Raw genomic sequence first — 26,401 nt, forward strand, 5'->3', positions numbered from 1 at the left:
CAACACAATGCATATACATACATAAAAACAGATTATTATACAAATAAGTAGCAGCATTTATAAAAGCAACAACTAATAATAAAATCTCTAAAACATCCTGCTGATTCCTTGCTATAACAGCATGGACAATAATGAAAAACAAAGCAGTCAATCTGTTTGAAAGTCTAAAGACAGAAGTAGTTGAACTAGTATGACTATTGTATGGTACTAATAAAAACTGCCTGATACTAGATGTATAGTTAACAAGAATGAGGATAGGATGGTGTGTAAACTGTGTGACATGCATATACTACCAAATGCATAACTGAGAGATATAAATATAGTCATGGAACATCATGATAAACAACTGATTTTATTATATTAGCAGCAAGGGCTAACAATGTTTCAGAGCTCTTGCTTTAAGGAAAGGTTTTATTGATACCTTGCTGTTCAAACCCGGGTGTTTGTCAGCTTGTAGCTGAATAATCCATTTTTATTCTATGGATTCAGTCTTGTTTGATAGGTCACCACCTCGAATATTAGCATGCACTAACTCTAAAGCAAAGAATTTGAACTTATGACTGGGGCCTGTCTCATTAACATGCATAGCTAAAGCACTAGATACTTTCACATTTCTAATGTCTCTCAAATGTTCAAGGATCCTGTCCTTGAAAGCCCTGTTTGTCTTATCTACATAGTAGGAAAAACAAGTGATGCAAAAACAGAAGTATACCAGATTCTTGGTCTGACAATCCCCATAGGAACTAGTGTCAATATTGAAACCAATTGGGGGTGAAGGAAATGACCCCCAGTGTGTATGCATATACAAGTCATACACCTTCTACAGGTGTAGGTACCTTTTCTGTCAGATTGGGCATAGCTAGGAGGATTCAATGGTCTATAACAAAGTTGATTTTTGAGAGATTTGTTGCTCCTAAATGTAAAGTCAGGCTTATTTCCAATCACTCCTTGTAGTTCAGGTATATTTAGAAGAATATCCCAGTTGGCACTGATAGTATCACATACCATGCTGATGTTGCTAGCATAGGACAAAGGCATCCTAAGCTTATTGCCAGCATTCATAAAGGTTCGAATCTGATCAAAATTTGTTCAGGAGTCTGTGAAGAGGTAGGGCTATGATTAATACAAAAATATGGTTTATATCTGCCTTCCCTCTCATTCCAGGCTTCAAGTATTTGTGTTTCAATTACTTCTCTCTTGCATCCTCTGTTTATAAATTCTTCCTTGAGTAGGATGAGTGCCTTTTCTAACCATGCATCCTCATTATTTAAATGCATGATACACAAAATTTGCCCCCGAAGCACATTTAGTTTGGTATGATTAGGATGCATGCTATTATTGTGTAGAACGTTATTTCTTCTAACACTTTTCCTATAAATGCTCCTGGACCTGGAATATAGGGCATCCCTACTGATCTGTACATCTAAGAACTCTACAAGAGTAGAGGAATAGTTATAGGTAAATTTCAAAAAAATATTCACTCCATTTATATACTGAAAGAACTCCAGCAAGGATTCTTCAGGGCCCTGCCACAACAAAAAATATTGTCCACAAAGCACGTATACCATCTAATCAATGTGCCAAACCTGTCATTAGATAGAATGTTAAAAAATATAGTAAGAACGGAGCAAAAGCAGATATATAAAATACAATGATGTTTTATTCTTCAAGACAAAAACGGATAAGCGCACTTTCGCTTATAGCTTCATCAGATCCATAAATAAAAGTCATTCACTCAGGACATTTTATACACAGATTTAAAAAGTAAATGACCAATCAGACTTCGACATCAATTAGTACCTTAAAGGTGCAATGTGTACCAATGACATGTACTAGTTGATTCATTCACTAAATAATACATAAATATATAATATTCAAAAGCATATATAAAGGACACAATAAAAGAATGTATATACATGTGGAATACATGTATTAAGTATATACATTTACATATATAGTTATCCTTCTAAAATTAATAACATAGTTTAATAACCCAATACATAAAAATAAAAAGTGAAATAAAAAATATCATACACCCAATCAACATAATGCATGTACCATAATGAATGATCAATATGTACATGATACAAAAAAAAATATATATATATATATATAAAAATATATATATAAAAAAAATATATATATAAAGAGTCAATAAATAGTACAGTAAATAAATGGATAGGATAAAATGTATCAAAAAATATATGTAGTGTGTCCATGATTATATCCCTAAGAGTATCTAGTGTTATCTGATGTTACGACATTTTTTCAATGAGGGTTTTATAGATGCCCTCTCATTAAGTCCTGCTCCTCTATCAGCCCTTAACATAATAATCCACTTATTCTCCCTAGACTCAGTATGGTTCCTGATGTCCCCTTCTCATATACTTGGTGGGACAACTTCTAGGGCTCGAAATAGAAAAATATGACTTTCATCATTTTGCATAGTGTGCTTGGCTAGAGCATTATGTGCCAGATGTTTCCTAATGTGATAGATGTGCTCACGTATTCTATCCCTGAAGGGTCTGTTGGTTTTACCAACATAAAAGGAAGAACATTTCTGGCATACAGCTAGGTAAACAAGATGAGATGACATACAATCAGCCATAGCTGAAGTTCTAAACTCTCTATAGAGATTAGGATGAGGAAAGCTCTTACTCTGGTCTATGTATATACTAAAATTGCAATGCCCACAGTGATTGGTATGACCAACATCGGAGGATACATGTTTGTCCCTAGGGTAGCAGAGCATCCTCTTCGGCGCCTCCAGAGTGAAGAAGATGTATCGAGAAACGGGAAGAGAATGAAGCGGGTCTTGTGATTAATATTTCATCTGCTAAGATGACTAGAACACAGATCTCTGTTTTAAACAAAGGGCTAACATTTGTTCCAGCTCAAAGAGCTGTCTTGACTGATGTTCTATGTGATCTTAAGATGTTTGGTAGAACTCTTGCCCTCAAAACTATATTTAAAAACAATACAGGGAATGAAAATATTTTTAAAAAATCAAGCACGTTTGTACCTCCTACTAATCCTACCATATATTTGTTTATAGACATATGTGAAAAGCAGTTAAGACAGAAAGTTTCTGGTAAACAGAATGATTGCTTTTTCAATATGACATATCTTGAAAGGCAGGCCCTTCTTCTTCTTTTGGCTTTTCCTGGTTAGGGATTGTCACAGTGGATCACCTGTCCGCTCATGATTGGCAGTGGAGTTTTACAGTGTTGAGTTGCCAGCCCGGCACCCAACCTTCCACAGAAGGCACACACATGCACGCACTCACACCTAGGGCCAATTTAGAGTGTCCAATCCACCTACAGCATGCCTTTAGGTTGTGGAAGGAAACCCACCCGACCACAGGGAGGACATGCAGACTCCACACAGAAGGCACCCCAGCCGAGGATCGAACGGGAGAACCTCTTGCTGTGAGGCGGCATTGCTAACCACTGCACAACCGTGGCCACCCTTGAAAGGCAGGCCCTATTTGAGTTAAAAAATATGAAAAGCATTGAGCTAAGACCAGCCGACAAAGTGGGAGGCATAACTGTGTTGGATAAGGATATATATCTATCTGCTATGATGGAAATAGTGGGAGAGACTGACACATATATTTCCTTGTCAGCAGTGGTACTGAAAGGAATCATTGAAAAAGTGGAATTTTTGATCTTTGACCTTTTATTGACTGGTTTAATCTCAGAACCATTGTTTGACTATTTTAAAGTAGAAAATCCCACTATTCCCATATTATATGGCCTCCCTAAGATACATAAAAGTCTATCAAAACCACCAATGAGACCTATAGTATCCAGTAGAGGCTGGATTACTGAACCTTTGTCGATTTTTTGTAGAAAAGAATTTACATGTGGTTTTAGACAAATGCAAGACTGTATTAAGAGATACGAAAGAGTTTTTGTCTCAGCTTAGTAATTATGTTGATGTTATTGCAGGACCGTGCCTCTTTGTTACATTAGATATCACCTCTCTTTTTGCCATCATACCGAATGATTGGGGGATAGAGAATGTTAGACACGTACTACTCACACATAATATATCCACTGACAAAGTTCATCTTCTCTGTACCCTCCTAGAAATTATCTTGGAGAACAATGTTTTTGTTTTCAATGACGTTTTCTATTTGCAAAAAGATGGCATGGCTATGGGCACAGCTTGTGCAAATAGCTACGCCAACCTTACGTTGGTTAATTGGGAAAATCAGTACATTCTATCTAATGACAGGTTTGGCACATTGATTAGATGGTATACGCACTTTGTAGGTGATATTTTTTTGTTGTGGCAGGGCCCTGAAGAATCCTTGCTGGAGTTCTTTCAGTATATAAATGGAGTGAACACTTTTTTGAAGTTTACCTATAAATATTCCTCTACTTTTGTAGAGTTCTTAGATGTACAGATCAGTAGGGATGCCCTATATTCCATGGCCACGAGCATTTATAGGAAAAGTTTTAGAAGAAATAACGCTCTACACAATAATAGCATGCGTCCTAATCATACCAAACTAAATGTGCTTCGGGAAGAAGGAAGCCAGTGCACTGTATAAACATTCTTTAACGTGTTGGATTTAAAGGTTTTAAATTTGGTATAATTGATATGGTGGGAATTAATAATAGAGGGGGTGATGTTAAAAATTTTTTGTTAAACAAAGAACTGAAATAGCAGTTGAGGTTAAGGTCTAATTTCCCCCCAGGTTTGAATGAATACATTTCTATCAAACCAGTATTAGTGACAAAAGCGATAGAGGTATAGTCGCTAAAAGAAGGTTATAATAATTTTATCGTATTTTATTTTATTTCATTTATTGACTTTTGTTAAAAATGTCATTAGTATTGAAATTTTTAATAATGCATTTTAAATGTTTTGCATGGATGGATATGTAATGAGTAATTATCATTGAATTTCAAGCTGAAATTTGAAAAGGGACCATATTGCTTTAAAACATTAATTGATTTGAATTACATTTAGTGCATATGATATAAAATGATTGAGTTCAAAGTTTTGTATGTATCTGATGAAGTCTTGACTTTCAAGACGAAAGCGCTTATATTGTATTCAAGAATAAATTATTTGGCATTCGCTTGTGGTACTGGACCTCTATTGTGATTTTTGAGCATATGCATGTCACACAGTTTACATACCATTCTATCCTCATTTTTGTTAACTATACATTTAGTATCAGGCAGTTTTTATTAGTACCATACAATAGTCATACTAGTTCAACTACTTCTGTCTTTAGACTTTCAAACAGATTGACTGCTTTGTTTTTCATTATTGTCCATGCTGATATAGTAAGGAATCAGCAGGATGTTTTAGACATTTTATTATTAGTTGCTGCTTTAATAAATGCTGCTATTTATTTGTATAATAATCTGTTTTTATGCATGTATATGTGTTGTGGTTTTAAGGCTGCAATAGTTTGACAGTGTTTAATATTGTGGATGTCAGCTGCTTTCAATTGCCAGCACAAAGCAAGTCCATTTTGCTCTTCAGTATGTAATTTAAATGTACTGACATTTCCCTTCCTTCTAGACTTGTACTTGATTGGCTGCTATAACATTTAAATAGCCATCTGTTACATTGTGTTTAACATGGTCTGATGAAGCGTGAAGCGCTTACCTGTTTGTACTTTTGAGAATAAAAGAATCAACAAAACAAAGCAAAGATTGCATCTGCTGTGTTTGGAACTTCTGTGGTTGTTTTTGCTGCTATCACTGACATATCCTTACCACAGTTCTATAACCAGCTTACTGCTGTAATCCCTATTCCCCATACCTCTATCCTCCCATCTGAATCCTGTTATACACAAAAAACAGTTAAACTGTGTCTGGTAAAATGTTAATAAGACCATTAGCTAGCTGCCTGTCTTTTAAACACTCTCCCCATCAGCAGGTGATTATCTCTAAGCCAATCTGTGGTTCTGAAATGTTAATTGCAGCCAAAGCACCTGAATTGCATTATCATTAGCCAATGACATGCCACCACTGTGCAATATATAAGGCCTGCATGTAGACCTGGGCCCCTTTCATAACTGTTGAGATGGACATTACTAGGGTGAGGAGACTGCATCATCACAAAGGGTAGGTCTGTAGAATAAACCATTGCATAGAGCTGTGTGTACTACAGGCTGCAGCTGCGGTTGCAGGTAGTAGACATAGGCAGAGAGTGTGACCACTTTGGAGAACGACAAGCTGTAGGTGTATCTGTGTCAGCTGTGTTAGCCTTGTTGAGGCAGTGCCATGGTGAGTGTACTCTTTACACTGCAATTAAGGCATGTCTTTAAGGTATGTTAGTTAGGCAACTGTGTCAATAACAGGGTACTAGGCAAAATATTGTATTGCTATATGGATATGTGAAGTGTGTTCCTACCTGCAGGCCTGTGACTTCATGCTCTGAAAAGCAGTTATTTAATTTACAATGATTTGTGTAGATAAAGAGGATAGTAGTGATCCATTAATTGCTGTCTTCATAGTAATGTAACTGAAATGCACCCCAACACTGGATTTGAACCCAGGACTGTGTGTGGCAAAATGTACTGCATGCAAGTCATTTAACAGACTGAGCTACTGAATCACTGCTGCAACTGGTGTACTTGCAAGATATATGTGAACATTTACAGGCTGTGACAAACATTTTCTACATCCATCAGTATGTGCATTGCTTTATATGGATGTATTTCTGCACCAGGGTCCCAACTGAATATGTATTTTGCCATGAATGCCTTAGCAGGTGACTTTCTACATGTTGCTCATAAAAGGGCACACTTACCTCCTATCACAGGCCTCAGTTACATCTATTATCATGTGTTTGGCTGTCTGGTGGAGTACTATTGTACCAGAATCCATGGTACGCTCCCATATGTTCCATTACTTTTTATTGCAGTTTGCACAGTGTGGCATGGCATGTACCTCCACTAAAACATCCCTAATGACTGTAATTGGCAATTACTATGTTTTGTTTAAACCATCTGTTTTAATTAAGAGTTGTGTAGTTTGGCGGGTTAATGCAGTGTGCTGCAAGTGTGATGGGCTTTGGTATGAAACATGGCATAGATGTTTATTTTGTACACAAGCCTTAGAATGTTATAAACACATATACTCATTATATCTGTATTTAGCTGAGCTAAGCGAACCTGCGGGAAGCAGCACACCATGTAGCTCCACGCTAAAAATATAAAGAAAAGAAAAAAGGGGAGCTAGGAAAGTGGTAAAAAGGGGGCAAGCAGGGGGAAAAACATATGGAAAGGCAGGGAGAAATGTGCAGGAAGGGTGTAGAAAAGAACCATAGCTATCCATTCCTTGTACAGCAACATCTGTGCACTTTGACAGACTTGTACATGAATTTTGATTCTCAAACCCCAGAGAGAGGGGTGAGGACAACCTAATTACGTGTGTCCAGTGGACACATTGATGAAATGGAGAGCTAGGTATGGGATGATTTTTTTTTGTGGGATAGGTGCCCATTTTTTTTTAAGGTGAGAGTGGAATGTTGGGGAAGGGACATAGATACATTTTGGGGAGGTAAGTTGGGTAGGTGATGATGCATTTACAAACAGACAAGACAGACAAGAAAGCAGGCAGGGGTGATGAGTATCACTTGAGGGGGGGGGTCAACACTTTTGACAGGGAGGGTATCGTGGAATCTGAGTCCCATGTGCCTCCAGATGACAGCAGCATGACTCATGTCCCCACCCATGGGACCGTCAGCACTGCTTCTTCACTATCCCAAGGGTAGCTGTGCTAGAGGCTGGGCACCAGAGTGACACTGCCCCACCAGATCGGCCAGCATGCCCTCAATCTAGCACAGATGTTGGTCATAGCCACAGTGAACTATCCTGCACACCAGGGCTGGTAGCAAATCATGGGTGACCACTCTCCCTCTGCCACTGCTCCCAGAGGTGACTGGGCCTTGTCTCCTGGGGCAGTACTACCCGATGCCGCAGGTAGTGTAGGGGCAGCAGGGGGAGCACCACTGATCTGGGTCCCAGACATGCTGGGACCTGGTGCCATGGCCAGTTGAGGCAAGGGAGGGGGATCAGCCAGAACCAGCCTACCTTGACAGGATGTGGTACATGAGGTAAAGCAATAAGTTACGATTAGTAACAACCAAGAATGGAACATCATATTTATTAATCCAGATGCATATTAATGTATATTATGTGAAACACAACATAATGTAACATAACAGTCAGTATGGTAACAGCATGCCAGTGTGAAGTAAACCATAAGGCAAACAAAACAGTTTAACAAAATATGTTAATATTGAACCATAATAGAACATAACAATAATCAACCACATTTCTAAAATATAGTTTGTTTAACATAATACGTTAATATTAAATCATCATAAAATGTAACAATAATCAACCATATTTCAAAAATATAGTTAGTTTAACAGAATATGTTACTATTAAATCATAATGAAACATAACAATAATCGACCGCATTTTCCAAAATATAGTTAGTTTAACATAATATGTTAGTATGAAATCATAGTAATACATTACAATAATGAATAAATTAAGATAAGGGGTGGGAAGAGAGATAGAAAACATTCCATTACTGACATTGCAGATGATATTACTGACAACAATGGTCATACATACGTCTACAGGTGTGTACTGACAGTTGTGATTACATTGACTACAATTCTCTTACAGCTGTTGTCGCACATACATACCTCTCAAGCTGATAGCAATGGACAATAAGGGCCATGCACTAACAAATGCAGAAACAGAACTACTCAGAATGGTTTCACATGATGTGGACTTATATATACCAGGGTGTTCTGTAAACAGATTTGGTAATACATTGCATTCCAGGTAATAATGTATTTGGTAAACATGTGACAGACAGATTAAGTCAGTTTTCATTACATTACAAGAAAACGTTACATTACAGGGTTGGGAGGGTGGAGGGTGGGGGTTAAGGTGTTTGCCCACAAACACAAGATGTTTGGTTGAGCCCTAGGATAATTGGCAAGGCTTAAAATGGATCGCAAGGGCAGTTAGCTTAGTACTAACCTATGAACTTGAGAGGCATGTTTGTCTATTAAGTAAACTAGACAGCTGCCTTGGCTTAGTCAGCAGGCCTGGAATTGAACCCACTAGCTGTGACTGCAGGGGACAACTACAAATAATTTAATAATTGACTGCAGCAGCATAGTGCAGACATGCAAGAGATGCAGCCATACTGAGATTACACAGTTTTATTTCTGAATCAACAATGCTGATGAACACATTCCTGCTATTGAGTGTAACATTCTGTGAGATCAAAACACAATATCTAAACATAATATGGGCCAACTCACTTATAACATTTCTGTTTTCCTGAGGAGAGAAAAATTGTGAGTATTACATAACTGATACTGAAAATGTAGTGCTACATAGCACTGGATTTGAACCCAGGACTGTGTGTGGCAAAATGTATTATGTACAAGGAATTTAACAGTCTGAGCTACCAAGGCACTGCTGACTACATGTTGACTGATACTTGCCTAGAGATAACCTGATAACATACTATGACTTGTGCAATACAAGTTATAGGACTTTCCTCTAGCTTTGTAGTACTGTTACAGTGTTATAATAGACTGCAGTGACAGTTGAGCACACATGCATGGTATACCACCACACTGCATATATTACTACAACTTTATTTCACTTTCAACAATACTGGTGAACATGTATTATTGTTATAAGTTTGAAATACCTGTGAGGTCCACACACAATATCTGGCCATGGAGTGCGCTACCTCATCCATAAACCTTTATGACGTGAAGTCTGTGGAAGACAAAGCATTATGTGACTGGTATTGGCCTAAAGACAGCCTTAAACAGTGCTATGTCTTAAGCAATATAGTTTGCAGCCATAAAGTTTGCATTCTACAGCTATTACAGTGTTATACTTGACTGCAGCAACCTTATCTTACAGATGCAATGCATACAGCTTTACTGCAATGGTGATGACAAGACAATTCAGATGTACACCATTTTCCTTGCTGTTATTAGTATTGTTTCTTGTTTTATTGAACTAAGTTGTTAATATTCAGTTATTGCACTACAGCTGTAATTCCACATTGATTGCACTACAGGTTTTATTTTATATACTTTTTTGCAGTTAATCCTTTACTTTTTCTTGCTTATTGTACTACAGTTGGCATAATACATCCATACTCACCACACCCACAGTGCAACCTGGCCAGGTGCCTATCATGAGACCCAACATTGTGAGCTCTCTCAGCTGCAGTTGTTGGGAGAGAAGCACACCATTATGCATACCTGTTTTGCAGGCATTCAGATTACATATTGGTAAAAACAGAGGAAAAAGTACTTACATACTTGTGAGGCATTCCCTGCCCTCACCTCTTGGACCCAGGTGTCCAAAGTTTCCCTCTTACATCTTTTCAGGTCATCATGGTGGTGACAACACTGCTGATATGTGCAGGAGATACAAGTAACACTGGTGAGTTCTCTGGCCAGTGGTCACAGGCCTCCGCCTTACACTCCGAGCCCTGGAAACATCCCTGCAGCAGCCTATCATGTTTTTTTACAAGGAGCCCAACCATGACCCTAGATTCCTGAATGCCCCACTGCTGCACCCAAAAGCGCACACCTTCTCCAACACCACCAGCCATATTGACAGGTTATTGAACTCCAATGGATTCTGCAGAATTCCTACTTAGTACGCTTTATATAGACTGTTTTCTTGTCCTTACATGCCATTGAACAACATTTAAAAAAAAGCACTGTGTTGCTTAGTAGCACACAAACCAGTCAAGCACAGCTGAGCAGTGTGCAAACACACATAATCATGGTTTTAGTGAAGCTCTTACACAATTATTTAAATATTGGCAGCCAGTATCATGTTTATGCTGTGCTTAGCAGGTTTGAGCACAGTTGTGCAGAGCATAGTGGAGCCATATTTTAAAATGTTGCCCATAATTTATGCAACAAAAATACAGACAAGTTCTGACTTCCAGGTATTTGAATCCTGGACCTACTAACTTACAGCCATAATTTTACCCATTTAGCTATGTGGATATTAAGAAATCTGGTATACCTTCACATATACCACTGAGCTACCTATTAGTGGTGTTGAGCACCATGCTGTGCTGAGCAAACACACTTAAACACACCAATACACCAATAAATATATAATTAATTGCATCCAGTTTCTATTTTTAGATGTCTGGCAGGTGTCTGCCATGTATATGTATGGGCTCTGCTTGGCTTAGCTGTGTTCCGCTCCATGCAAATGCCAAATTAGAAAAAAAATAAAACACATAAAATGTCATTATGCTTATTAATTACATCCACTTTCTATTTTTAGATGTGTGTCAGGTGTCAGCTGTCTACATGTGAGCAAAGCCTGGCATTGCTAAGCTATGCACCTCAACGTGCAAACATGTATTTAAAAAAAAAAAACAGACAACGCTGATTCAATATCCATGTTCCTCGGCTCTCTCTTGGCAATGCTCCATCATTAATATGCATAGCGAGCTGCCGATGGGGGACCATGGCCGTGTACATGGATACATTCCATGTAGGCTCTACACACTGCTTACATGCAGCTTATTAAATCCTGGGGACTGTTTTTTGGGCACACATTTTTTTTTCAGAAATGTATAAAATTAGCATAATGATTCATGGAGATTAGCTATTCTGAAAGCCAAATTTTTATGATGTACAGGAGCATTACTTGTGCTACGATGCTAGGGGTAGCCATAGTATTAGCTGGACAGCATGTGATACTGGCCACTTTTGGAGACCATGTCAGCAATATTATTTAGTGTAATTCTTCTCATCACAGAAGGATCTGCTAATGACTAACATAACCATCACTTACATTACCAGGGCATTTTTTGCCCACTACTGAGTGGACAAACACACTATCCATGTTGCCCTCACATGGAATCAATGAGGATGTGTAGAATAGCCTTCCTTGTGGATATGAAGGTTTGTATAGCATTAGCCATTCTAGCATTTGACAGATGATGTGTTAGGAGTTTCACATGCATCAGTCTCATAAATCCTAAAGCAGTTCTTTTATGTGATGCTGAAGCATGTGGAGGATAATAGGATAAAAATAATATTAATAATAATAACAATACCCGTTTTAACCAGGTAGGCCTACTGGACACATAGTCCCTTTTCAGGACTGAACTGGGAACAATGTCTGTCTAAGTGACTTGCTCAAAGTTACACAGTAGGTAAATAAGCTGATGGAATCAAACCCTTTATCACAGAAGCTAGACCTAACAGCTTCAACCCTCTGCACCAGCTACCAGGCAGTATCAGAATAAATGATTTTCACAAACAGCAATGGAGAAAATTATAACTTTGCAGGCCTCCTATGACATAGTCCATTTTCCTGAGGTTCTGGGGGCCAATGATTGTACCCAGATTGCTATCAAGGCCTAATGTGCTTCTCCAGTATATCAGCTGGAAGGCCTTCCACTCCATCAGATGTCAGCTAGTGTGTAGTTCATACATTATTATGCAGAAAGTACCTGTATACCATCCAGACAGTTCCCCTGATTCCTATATTTGACACTTGTTTGACCTATGCCAATGTTTTGAGCTAATTGACTTTCCATGGGGTGGTCATCAAGTTGGTAGATACACATACTGCAACCAACAAAGTCCTTGAAATATTGGTCCTGTGAACATAGGTGGCAGACCACCAATAAGGGTGTACACTGATTTGTGTTGCTGAAGATGCTAGATATACCTTGGAACTTTACCTGGTGACCTAGTCCACAGACCCTAGACCATGGTGGAGATGTAGTACAACACTACACTTTTACAAACATGTAAAATTGTTGATTATGTGTTTGAAGTTTTGAAGGCCTGCTTGTATACATCTGGTGTTGCACTACTGTGTGATCAGAACACCTGCAGCAATATATTTGGTATCTTCAACATGCTACATAACATGGTTGCACAAAAGCAGTTATAATGTGGGATACTCTAGCACTGTTTGACCTACCTATGGCAGTGGTGGAGGAGGTGTCAAGTGAGGAGTTCTCAAAGGAACCAGCTGCAGTAGTACCCCATATGAAGACAAAATGTGTGCAATACATCACATCACTGAGAAAGAGGTATCATCTGGTCCAAAGCTGGGAGCTGTAACAAGTACAACACAGAATAATACTGATGCATGTGATAACACACCCAGTCTATGCATTATAGTACATTGACTGGCCACACTGTGCATCAGATCTTATGACACCTACAAAAAATGCAGAGGGTGGATAAGGTATAGTCATCCCCTTTCACAGGTGTGATGGAGTACAGTGTCAGGAGGTAGCATTGCTGGCCTAGGTGGAAAGATCACTAGTGGTGGATGCAGTAGCCATACACATGGATAGCTGATTGGAGTGGCCAAAGATCACATCCTCAATCAATGGGTTTAAATTACCATGGGTGGAACCCAAGCTGGGAGTACAATATTGTCTGTAGTGTCATAATGAGAAGCATCCTAACCAGGGGATGGCATACCATGCCAGGAGCATGTAAGACAATCCTCTTTGTGACCTCCCATGTGGCATTCCCGTAGAAGGTCAGCATCCATGACTTCAGCATGAGAAACACCTATGTGTTACAGGAGACTGGGATGGCATTGAGATTTGAGATCCTGACTGGCTTTTTAGATGAAGTTTGTCCAAAGTGAAACAGGATACAAATCTCCCATAACCATGGAAATGTGCGTGCCCAGGGAAGAAGGCAGCCATGGACAGTGGGAAGAGTGGATTTTTTCCAGGACATTGTGTGTCATCTAAATGAGCCTGGCATATGATCATGTAATGTACAGCCACCCTCTAACGCAGTGACCAGTTACCTGGAGCCTCATGGCTGCACCAGTGGCTGTTACCAGTCCTTAATAGGCATGGCTGTCTTGGGTCTGTTTATGCAATGTCACTTTGTGTGCATTGCAGGATTTCCCACAGTCACTAAAGTGATTGCACTTCCTGAGAAAGGTCACACAACACTTTCAACATTTCTGCCCAGGTCTGGGAGTGTCTTGAATGAATGGTGGCCATGGCCATCTATGTATCTCAGCTCTATGCTGGACATGTGCTCCTCAGATGTAGTGCAGTCCCCTGATTCCATTAGTGACATGTATGTATATTGGGTGGGTTAAGATGGAGAGGATGGCCTACACTGAGTACATGGGATGTTGAAGACTCACCTCACCTTACTCCTCAACCATTATCTTAGCTATGGCTGATGTGAGTAATCCCTTCACTGTTAGCAGTGTTGACTGTGCCATTCTATCATTGACTTGTGTCATGTGCATAGTATTATCATCATCAGTGACACCACTGATAATAGACATGTTGAGACCTATTGTGGTGGATCCTCTACCAAAGGAACTTGTGAATGTATTCCCATAGCACAATCTCTGACAATATTGGATCATATTTGTGATTCTTGTCACCTTGTGGCACACAGGCCACTATATGTCAGTCATATATATAACCTATGGGCACATATGCACCTTGTAGTGAAGGTTGTAGCTTTTACAGCATTAATGTCCCTAGATGACATATGCATAGGTTTTTGTCTATGCAAAACATTCACAGGTAAAGATGACTGCCGTACTGGAATGGCACAAATCCACTACAAACACTCAAGCAATTGTCTCCAGCCCAAATCCCACATCAGAGTCACTATCAGGAATAAGTGTTTTCTCACTTTCATCACTGAATGATGCTAGGAAAACTTTTCCCACTTTGAGACACCTTGTGTTGGTGTTGCACCCACTGTGATCTATTGTCTCTGGCATTTCCTGTGCCATGATGTTGGCATGCCGAAACATATCAATGATCCTGCACTGCACCTCTTCTGTTGCCTTATTTTGGCCATCACTACATTGATGTCATGCCCACCTGTTTCTGCTTTATCTTGCCATGGAAGTTCTTGTCTGGTTTACATTTCTCAAGCATATGCATGCCATATTTGCATAGGGCCTGTGGTAATATCTCCATCTATAGTGTGGTGAACTCTTCCAGCTATTGCCATTCCTTCAGTCTCATGATAGACTGCATATATCAAATCAGACTACAAATCAGTCACATTCCCTATAAACGTGAAGCCTGAAGCAACTTCCACTTCCTTGGTATTCAGAGATTATGGAAGGCTAATCTATTAAAACTGAATGATGACCTGGATAAATTCAAAAGCACCTTCCATTTTCATGACTCCATTGCTTATGTGAAATTTGTTAAAGCCAAATTTTAGGCACTTGTAAATAGCTACATAGATTCATCTGTCCCCCTCAGAAAAAACTACAACTCTAAATTTAAAAATAAACCCCATATGGTGGAATCCTAATATAATAAGCTCTGTAATAAAAGAAAAAACTCACAGCATACAAAAATAAATTTAATTGTAAAGTTGCCAAAAATCATCATACTAAACAGAGCAAGGCACTCTGGATGTCTGGACCCTTAGCAAAGTAACAAAAGACAGATTTTGGGTAAAAACAGCCACCCAGAGGAAGGAAAACCACAAACCCTTTTTAACTATGTTAGAAACCACAGAAACAATGCCCAGCATTGTGCAGATAGCAAATTGTAAAGTATATCACATACTTAGACCCAGAAGGTATGACAATCTACTAGCAGACAAATTTAACTCAAATTCTTCTCCATTCAGTATTTTCAGATTACATACTTGCATCTTCATCTGCAACAGGCACAGCAAGGGTCAGAACTGCATATTCATAGACCACAGGCAAGGTCAGTACCTCCAGCACACACAGACAAGGATTCTGAGGAAGAAGACATAGGTGTGCACAATATGCCCTTGCCCTGGCTAAGAAGCAAAGGATAACACACACACTTTCCACCTAAGACTCAAAGGTTAACACACACACTCGGCAATTAAGAGGCAAATTATAGCATACACACTCACCAGCAAAGGAATACACATACATACCTAACCACATACAAATATTAAAAGTTATGCCATCCGATGTACACAAGTAATGCCTGAGTATGTATAGCATCAGACAGAGACAGGCCCAAGCACATGACTCTTAACTGCAGTAATATCAAGGCAAATGTGAAACTTGTACTGTACGAATAAATTTGTAAGAAGATAAACTCACTGCATGCTGACAGTCATAAAGGTAGTCAATCAGAACCTCTGTCAAGTGTTCTCCAATGGCATTTGTAGCTTATAGGAATGATATCTGCAATACACAGGTATGCATTGTACACAATAACAAGCATCAAGCCAATCACTTACCCACAGAACATTACATAAACTAGGAAATATATCAGGGCCACTAACAGAAGATATAGCCCAATCAACATTAAGGTTTTCTTAGCTTGCATATGTATGTAGGTTGGTATGGGCAGTTGTGAAATGTGTATGTATCTGCATGAACACACTCAAGCTGTCTGCTAGCACTATATCCTTCCATGTTTGACAGGTGTTAGACATGCATGGTAGAGTTCTCAGTTCCATGTCATTGCTCCCGACCATGTAAACTGCTTCTGCCAGGAGTTGCATGTTGCATTGCCACTTCCATGTCCCCAGTTCAAAGTTGGGGTGCTACCTTAACATGAGAAATGTATGATAGATGATGTCTCTTCGTGACTACATGCAGGACCACACCCCCATGGCCTACCATGTCTGGGTCTGGACACCTCAATCACTAATGAAGCATTGGAAGTTGTGCCACAACAGGAGCAGGATCTAGTGCAGCCACAGTGGCTAACACCAGAGGATATTGCAGCTCTACAGACACATGGATGCCAGCCCTCCCCTGGCAGATGTTGCATCAGAGACACTGCTCAATCAAGTGTGTCACTCATCCTATCCAATAAATGAGTCACTCAATATTTGAGGCAGTCACAGATGTCAGAATGCACCAGATTTAAGACTCACACAATCTCTTTCAAAGCCATTGAGGAACATGCCTGTGCCTCCACGATTGCCCTATATATATTCCTGGTGGCATGTAATGACGCAAGAGCATCAGGACAAGGGTGGATAGTAGGCCTTCTTCAAGCGCCTCTAGCAAACCTCCTGTGTGGTGTCACACCCTTACGATGACTACAGGTAGACTCAACCAGCTCTACAATTGGAATAACCACTCTAGTCTGATAAACTGTATCACCCTCAACCTGTCCTATATCTGAGGCCTGAGGAGAATGTGTATGTGAAGGCACAGACTTTGTCTAAAATAAGGCCAGTGGATGTGTGAACCACAACCTCAGTGTCAGATGGAACCTCTGCACCCCCTGACTGTGCCTTTATATCATCACCATCATCTTCAGAGGGTACCATGCTCTGACATCAGGTGGTATGAGGTCTACACTGCCATGTCATGATTATTTGTGCTAATAATCAGTAAACACAAGCAGATGAGAAATAGTGAGTGGAAATGACCCAAACTTAGTTCCATACAATCATGGAATACAGTGCGTTTTACTCTCTCCTCAGACTTACATCTAAATAATGGCTATTATTAAACAAAGAAAGTGTGTGCTTACCATCTGAAGGTGGTATTTCATATGGTAGATCTGATGTCCATGGAAAATGGGAAAGGCAGTAGAAAGAAGGCTAATAAGCACTGTAATGCAAATTATACATTGACAAGAAAAGAATGCCCTGCCTTTCATCATCCCCTTAGTAAATATCTCAGAATCAAGAAGACTAACCAGGCCCCCCAACATAATCTCTGTTGGACTCTACTCTCTTGTAAGGCACATGTATTGATGTTTTCAGACGTAGAAGTAGTAACACGTGTAGATGTCTAGAATGGCATTACATGGTTTAGATATTTATAGCATACCTGGGATTTCTTCTTGGGACCTGCTTGGCCAGTTGTCCACATCAGCACCAACATCAAGTAGTCTGCATGAACCTACTGCTAAGATGTCTGGATCACTGATATTTGACAGGAAATTCTCATTTATGTGAGTGATGGTTCTGAAGCAGAGCCCCTCTCATAGCCTTCTGTTCTCGTGCTACTGCAGCTGTCCTCCTGCATACAGTGGAAATCATATCAATAACGTGGTGCCACACGATTATAATTTGAGGGAAATCCACCCACTGTGTTTATGTGAGTGACCACTTCCTGTCATATGCTTTTTCTGGCTGACATATCACCTCTGTCTCTGTCAAGCAGGAAGGATCCATGGTGGAGTAAGGATTCAATGAAAACCTCGTTCTCTACATCACTGAATGGTGGTTTCCAGGCAACAGTTGGCTATGGTGCCATAATCCTGTATGATATAAAAGAGAAAAAAATGTAGGACATAAAGAAAGCATTCTCCTCAAACCAAATCATTGCACCCATGCAGATCAAAAAACCCCTTGGATGCACAAGGCTCATTTTGGACTATGCACAAGGTAAGGGATTTCCACATTATAAAAGAAAAGAAGCTTTAATACATTAGCATTACATCCATTCTGTTACACATCTATAATGATGACTGCAGTTGTGTAAATGTCTGTTGGATGGCAGTATTATCAATATGTAGGAAAAATTTCAGAGTCCAGCCGCCCAGACAATTTTCATCAATTTCATTTGAGAATTCTAACACCTCCATTAGCTACGCATGCACAACCCCTTGAAGTGGATCCTAAACACAATATAGTTGTCTGCAGTACCTGGTCATATTCTGATAGCAAATTAAAACATAATGTTCTGATTTAACCAACTAACTTGAAAAGCACAGCAAGAACTGACAAATGTACATTATACCAGCAGTGACTTTTTAAACTTGCATATATATCAAACTTATTTTCTCTTGCATATTGAAATACATTAAAAAATGGAAATGAAAGCAGTTTATGAGGACAACAAACATACCTTATGAAATAGTGCAGTAAATAATAGAACAATCTCCTTAAAGTAACTAGCAGTAATGGTCTGTGTCTATCCAATCAGTCTTCCTTCCTTCCACTTCCACACCTACACCATTACATTTATTTAGCATAGATTAAGCCATCTGATCATTGTGAAGATGGCAAATGAGGTGAGAAATCATTAGCATTCCTGAATACCAAAAAATCACTTGGTGTAGAGAATGTAAACATGAAGTAAGTAGCTACACAAATGCATGCTCAAGCCCTAGGAATGCAGGGAGGAACAATGGCAGTTATTAGCTGCTTATGGCTTGCAAGTGTTACTAATTGCTATGACTACAACAACCAATACTGAAGTGACTCTTCCCTCTAAAGTGTTTGTATCATGCAAATAAAACTTAAAATAAAAAAGTGTAAGCACCTTGACAGCTATGAGAACAACCTCAACAACATTGATATCTTTGTAGTAAGAGCACACTGTCCATCCCCTACTTAAAAAGTGTCTGAAATGCTGATCAGCTATATTACACACTGAAAGAAAGATGCAGATAAATGGTCATGGCATTGCTGATCAGCTATATTACACACTGAAACAAACATACAAATAAATGGCTATGGCACTGTGTTTCTGTAGTTAAGCTGACAGGAGGGGAAGATGTTCAGAAAATAAGGAAAGAAATAGCTGGCAGTGTTGGCAACCTGGCATTAAAATGGTGATGACTATTATTAGTGTAAAGTATTGGTCAGTATGACATTGATCTAGATATGTTCAAGCAAATGAGAAAGGAACATTTACCATTCCTGTGTTTGTGGTGAAGAGTGAGAAAGAAAAAAACTAAGTATGTGTTGTTATTGCATTGAGTTGAGGGTTCAATCTCAGATAGTGTGCTGTCTTATGGAGTTAATGCATATTTTCCGAGGATATGACCAGATTGTACCACACACAGATCTAGGAAACTTCCCAAACCTGCATTTGTATAGTTATTCCTCTATATTTGTTACAACTGACAATGTGTTATCATTTTTATTTCTTTTTTCTGTGCTCCTCATTTACACATATTTTGGCAGATCATACTCTTGACTGGCACTGTTTTGAAGCAGTGAATGAGAGACCACCTCCCAAGGTACAAACTGAGAATTTTAATCTGTCTTGCTATCAGTAGCGCATTTCACACTGGCACAGGTGTGCTTTGCAGCACTCTGAACCGCAGTAAGAGAAGAAATTCTACATTACATCTAAATAGCATTGTAGCTCATGGGTTAAACAAAATAATTTTAAAGAAACAGGAAAGAGGATACAAGGTTTTAAGCCACATGCTCTTTGGAATGTTTACAGCAGACGTGAAAGTGCAGCTTGTGTTTTGTTGTGTGGAATATAAATTGTTATATAAATTCTTTTACCTTTGTCATTTCAGCACTGCTTAGCAGAGCATGAGCAGGGCTCACAGTTGAAGGAAACACTGAGAAATTTCATTTCTGTAATCTTCAGTAGCACAAACAGTTTGGGCACAAGTGCAATATTTCTAATGAGCGGGTGATGTGAATATTTTGTATACCTGTTTCTGTGACAGAAGCTATAAATGCAGTGTTTTTGGTCCCTTAACACAGTTTCTCTGGGGTTCAAATCCTTGCATTTTGAAGGAAATACAGAATTATTATTCCAGATGTAGGAATCACTTTCATCATAACTTCATATGCTTTTCCTTCTGTTTCTTGTCTTGTGCACTTGCTTGCTGTTGAGTGGCATGCAATCAAGCTTACCTGCTTAGGGAAAAAATTGAACAATTTTATTTTGCCTGTCTTCTGTAGTACAAACAGGCTAAGCAGCAATACAAAAATGCCAACACTCTGAGACTGGAGAACATCCAGCTGCTATGCAAACATGTCTACCGCACAAGCTGTAAGTACACTGATGTTTAAGACAAAGCACGGGTAAGCCAGTGTTCAAATCCAAATAATGCCTATCCTTACAATAGGTGTCAGAATGCATTTTCTAACAACACTTTGATTAGGAAGATAACACTATGTGCAAATGGCTATCATAATTATGTTTATTGTGATACGTTTCATCAATGCTTTAATAAATTAAATTCTGTAAGTAGTATATGTCACTATTGATTTAGTGGTGAAACAAAGTTGTAGTGAAACAAAGTTGAATGTGTGTATAATTGTTTAAGCAGGATATTTTTGGTAATGGAATAAAATGCACTTGCATATCTATGATGAGCAGAGTACCTAAGTTAAAATCATCTGCTCTCCTCACATAGACCAACTCTGTGTTTAGGACTGTATGTGTAGTGAGGTATGTGTATGTATGTATCATACTCCAGCTTTTAATAATCATCTCATGAAAGTCTATCCATCTGACATACATTTACAAACTGTAATATTGCCTCTTTCATGAGAATACATTTCACAGGACTTCCTAAAGTGCCATACATATATGCCTTTGTAGAGTGCATCTCCATTCATACTGAATTCAGTTCTTCTGTAATTAACATACTTGAAAAGGAGATATCCTGTAGCAATGAGAAATAATCACCTTGGTTGAAATTATGCATTCTTTTCTTCCCTGGGTTTCATTCCCACATTGGTCAACTAACTTCTTTTAGAATGCATCATTCCAGAAAGTCATATGCCAAGTTATCCTATTTAACATCCAAAACGCAAAGGATAACAAGGAGGCTGTCAGTGTTGATCATCGGGCAAAAGTATGAATATGTTGAGCATCTCACATGGCAAATCTTACTGCCATGTTTCACACCTTCTTTGCTCTGTGATAAAAATACCTTCCACTTTGACTGCCAATGCCTCTCTGTGCTTACCATTGCACAATACAGTTGGCATGGTTTTGTGTGCTTGCACACTATCCGTTAAATGTGAGATTGGAATTTGGTCCTAATTCTGACTTAAGAGTTGCTACTTGATGTCTGCCAGCATGACTGGTGTGGGAGATTATGGTGCTAAATTTACAGCACAAACATGGAGTGCTGTGGAGTCAAGGATGCTTGTGGCACTCCTCATGAAGCACTACAGCTGTAGGCTACTACAGAGGGAGTATACAAACCACCCTCAGCATAAGACTGAAGCTTGTAACTGACTAGCCAAGGCTATCTCTACTGCAACTGGCATCTCACGTACTGGATAGAATTGTCTTCACCACTATAGTGACTTGAAATGGTGCAAGAAAGACCTCTTTAGTGAATGAGAAGATGAGATTATGACTGCTGACACCCCTTAGTTGTGTAAGTATACTGACCCATCAGTACTAAATGCTATAGAAGGCAGGACACGGAAAAGACCGTTATTCAATATGCTTTTATGTCTCTTCTCTGTTGTACAGCTGCTGATGACATTGTGGTGAACTGTGAGGTGCACCAAGAGAGGTTAAATTGCCTCAGAGAGGCATGGGATATGTATGCATCAGGCCTTACCGTAACCCTAATAAGTAGTGTAATTGTATTCAGTATGTCAATACTGGAACAAATAGTTGTATCTCTGACATCATAGTAGTACAATTTGTTAATGGCACAATAACATAAGACCTTCCCATCATACATAAATGTGGCAAAGGTGTATAGAATTGATAATAATAACTGTTTATTTTCTGAAATTGTATTGTCATGTGATATGCCATGGATCTAATTCTCTCTCTCTCTTTTTCTCACCCCACCCCTTTCTCTCTCTTTTTTGGGGGGATATTATATTTTATATGATTTAAAATATTCTGTTTACATACATTTCTGCTTCTAAAAACTGACACACAGCACATAGAGATAGACTGATCACTGCTGACCAGCCTAACATCCCTTCACAGGTTGCAACACTGACACCTAGCATATCAGGGTCCAAAGCTGTCACAGCTGCCTCTACAACCTCTGGCCTACCTTCCCCATCTATATCAGACAGCTCTGTCCCAATAGCTGGTGCACTTTGCCCTCCAGGAGTAGTATTAGAGGATATGGTGATTTTTTCACACACCAAGTACTGAAAGAGCTGGTGGAGGGTATAATGGAAAGGGTCCTCTGTGCCTGAATTGGCCATGTGAAAAAGGCTCTTTGTCACATTGCCAGATGATGCCACATTGAGCACGGACACAGGAAGCTGAAACAGGAGACAGTGGTGACAGTTGTGAGGATGTTGACTAGATTCTCACTGCTCTCAGGCTTGAAATGGGTGTACCTCTAATGTGCCGTACCTATCCACAATCATGGTGTAACAACCATTTATGTACATCACCATCCTTGTCTGTCTTGTTTATCTATATGTTTGCATGTTTGCACCTGTTTCCTCATCTAACCTTCCTAACTGATCCTCACATTCCTAAGTGCCTTCCCCAACATTTCTTTCTTTGAAAGAAAAAAAAAATAGGCAGCTGTCCCACAAAAAATAATGACCCATACATAGCTCTCCACTTCACCTATGTGTCTTTCTGACAGAAGTAATTTGTTATAATTGGCTGGGAAACATTATTCAGTTGTCACCTACCCTTGGTTTGGTGACAGTCCAGATTCAGCAAAGTCTGTCTACACTTCTACATTTATGCTGTGAAACAGTGGATAGCTATGGTTCCTCCCCCACTACTTTCATGCAAATTCCTTCCTTTTTTTTCTTTCTCCTGCATCCTCCCCTCTTCTTTCCCCCACCCCCATTTCACCATTTTCCTATCAACCCCTTGTTCACACATTTAATCTGGTCAAAGAAAAGAATCACACACAACACATATTGCCAGAAATGGGCCATACGAAAGCTTTCACTTCCACCCCCACAACATTTGCATGGACATTGTCATCACACATCAATGCTGAGTGACAGTGAATGGCTTTTAGTGTCCTATGCCAAAACTTGGTCAGTTGTTGCTATCAGCCACAGTAGTCCAGTTATGCTAGTGCAAAGGTACTTAAATGTGTTGCACTATCAGAATACAGAGTAAAAGCAGACTCAAGGAAATCACTGGCAACAGTTACTGTGACAGTTCTTTCACTATTGCATGTAGTCAAGTGCAACTTCCTCTATAGAATGTTGACATAAATCAGTTGTCTGAATATTAATGTTTGACCACTGTAAAAGGATTTCAATTCCAGATGCATGTCATATTATTTCATACTGAGATGTTGTACTTTTATAATATATTTAATGATACATATCTTACTTTTTATCCAGTTAAGCATTTGCCAACACATCCTTTACCATAAGGAAGATTTAGTAAACCACCCATACTCTACTAATGTCTTCATCAGGTTGTGTCTGTCCTACAACTTCTTGATCCCCTGAGGCATCACTTACTGATAAAAAACATGATTGATGAATACTAAGAACACACCATAAAGATGTGCATTAAGGACCCATAATACCACCCTTTTATATGAGTCTGCATATCTGTCTCTATCCGCACCCCTTCTCTCTCACCCCTTTGTGCTGTTGACTATTCATTAGGGTGATGGATTTAAATGTCAACTTATGGCATTTTCAGTCTGCAGTTACTTTGCTAAAGAATACAATCTACATCTCCCATTGCCTGAATAGGTTATCACTGTATTTTCAAAGGTCTGATCATGACATGTGAATTATGACTTCCTTGGTGGGGCGCAGAGATAATGCTTAAGTCTGTAAACTTAATTTTTCATCTTGACAATAGTTCAGATCCAGCATTAGGTGAAACTCTTGTTGCCTGATTTTTTAAGTGTCTTTCCTGTTAATGAGTTGCCTGTGTATTTCTCTAAGCCCCTTCTGATTGATCCATTGTCATTCTCAGGATTTGCAAGATGTCTGGCATCGAGCAATTCTAGTATATGATGCTAAATGGCATTTCAGGTATTATTGCAAAATGTGGTAAATGTTTGCCTTATACTGCAATGTACACCCAGTTAACCTGTGATTTGCTTCAAAGCATGTCTCGTATATCGTAGGTAAAAAAGGATTATTCCATTAGCTATTACACACACAATTTGACCATACAGTATATTTATAATAGTTATTCCTAGGTATTCTTAAAGTCATGATAAAAAGTTACTATAATAATAATTTTTTGACAAGCACAACATTTCATTTCTCAATCCAGCTTGGGAGCTATCATTGAAAGGTATAATAAAACATATGGAGCATAGGTAAGCAACATATTAAGACAAAACTAATCTGTTTTACATCTAATTAGAGTCACAATATTTCCTCTGTGATTCTTATTTGTGCAAAGATTGGCAGGGAGCACCAGTGGACATAATTAAACACTAGTACTTCACAGTCCAAGTTCAACATAGCAAAATATAATTACACATGTGCTAACACTTTGCCAACATCTGCACAAATATGTTTCTCTGCATTGCACTTTAGGAAAATATTTGGCAGAAGAACTAGGTATTGCTACTGGGTTATAGTATTTCATTGCATGGAAAGTGTTTAATGTGCTCATGTAAAATGCAGTGAACTGTGTATTTAATTGACAACTTCATTCTGGGCAGTCAGTTCTGCACTGCAGCATTGACACTTATAAATAATATACAAGTACATATAGCCTTGGTGCACACGAATCTTCCTTTTTTAATTAATCCTGCACTGTAACATTAAGCATTGCTTGGTATTAACAGTCCACATTGCCCATGCATGAGCACATATCATTGCTAATATCAGTACATTTCATTAAGGTTTCATCCATTATCATAACCAGATGATCCATTAATGATTTATTGCCCAGCCTGTGTTTCACAAGTGCGTATCTCATATACACAAGACAGGTAGGTACATGTCACCATCAGTTCTGCAGTATACATTAATGACAGCACAGCTGGCATAAGTCAGCAGTATGTATGCATTTGTATGTACTATTAATCATCATATTGCACTTATTCCTTAATATCAACAAAAGTGGGTTTGCACAATATCGTCAATCTCACAGCAATCAACTTGTGTATGGAGTTCTGTAAATATGACATTAAGTGCTGCTGTCTCCAATAAAGTGGTAGCCTGGAGTAAATTTTACACTGCAGGGTGAGTGCACATCAAAGTCAGACCCTTCTCCCAACATTATCTTCTCAGCAACATGATGCTAATTTCCCCCTCTATAATGTGCTCTCACACTATAAAAGTCAGACTTCTGTGATCTCACTTGCATTAAGTACTGCATCCTCTAGATTACATCATAGATAGAGAGGAGATTCTAACCTCATGGCAATTAACTTGTGTGCATGTGTATGGAGTTGTGTAAATACAACCTTAACATCTGATGGCCTCAATAAAATAGTAGTCTGAAGTAAATATTACACTGAAGGGTGATTCCACTTCACTGTCAGACCCTTCTCCCAACATCATCTTCTCAGCAACACAACACTGATGTAATCTTCTATAAAGTACACTGTCTCAATATCAAAGTTAGACTTCTGTGGTGGCACTTGTATTAAGTACTTTGCCCTTTACATTGTATAAATATACGTAAGGTATTCTAATCTCATAACAATTGACTTGGCTGTGTGATGGTTGGTTCATTTCATCACTGGAGGATTAATTCAACAGGTCACTTATTTGACTCCCTGTTAGAAAAATATGTATTAATAATATGCATGCTTAGTGC

The sequence above is a fragment of the Protopterus annectens genome, chromosome 8.part0, assembly GCF_019279795.1.
Source record: "Protopterus annectens isolate FY-2018-M chromosome 8.part0, PAN1.0, whole genome shotgun sequence".
Taxonomy (NCBI): Eukaryota; Metazoa; Chordata; order Ceratodontiformes; family Protopteridae; genus Protopterus; species Protopterus annectens.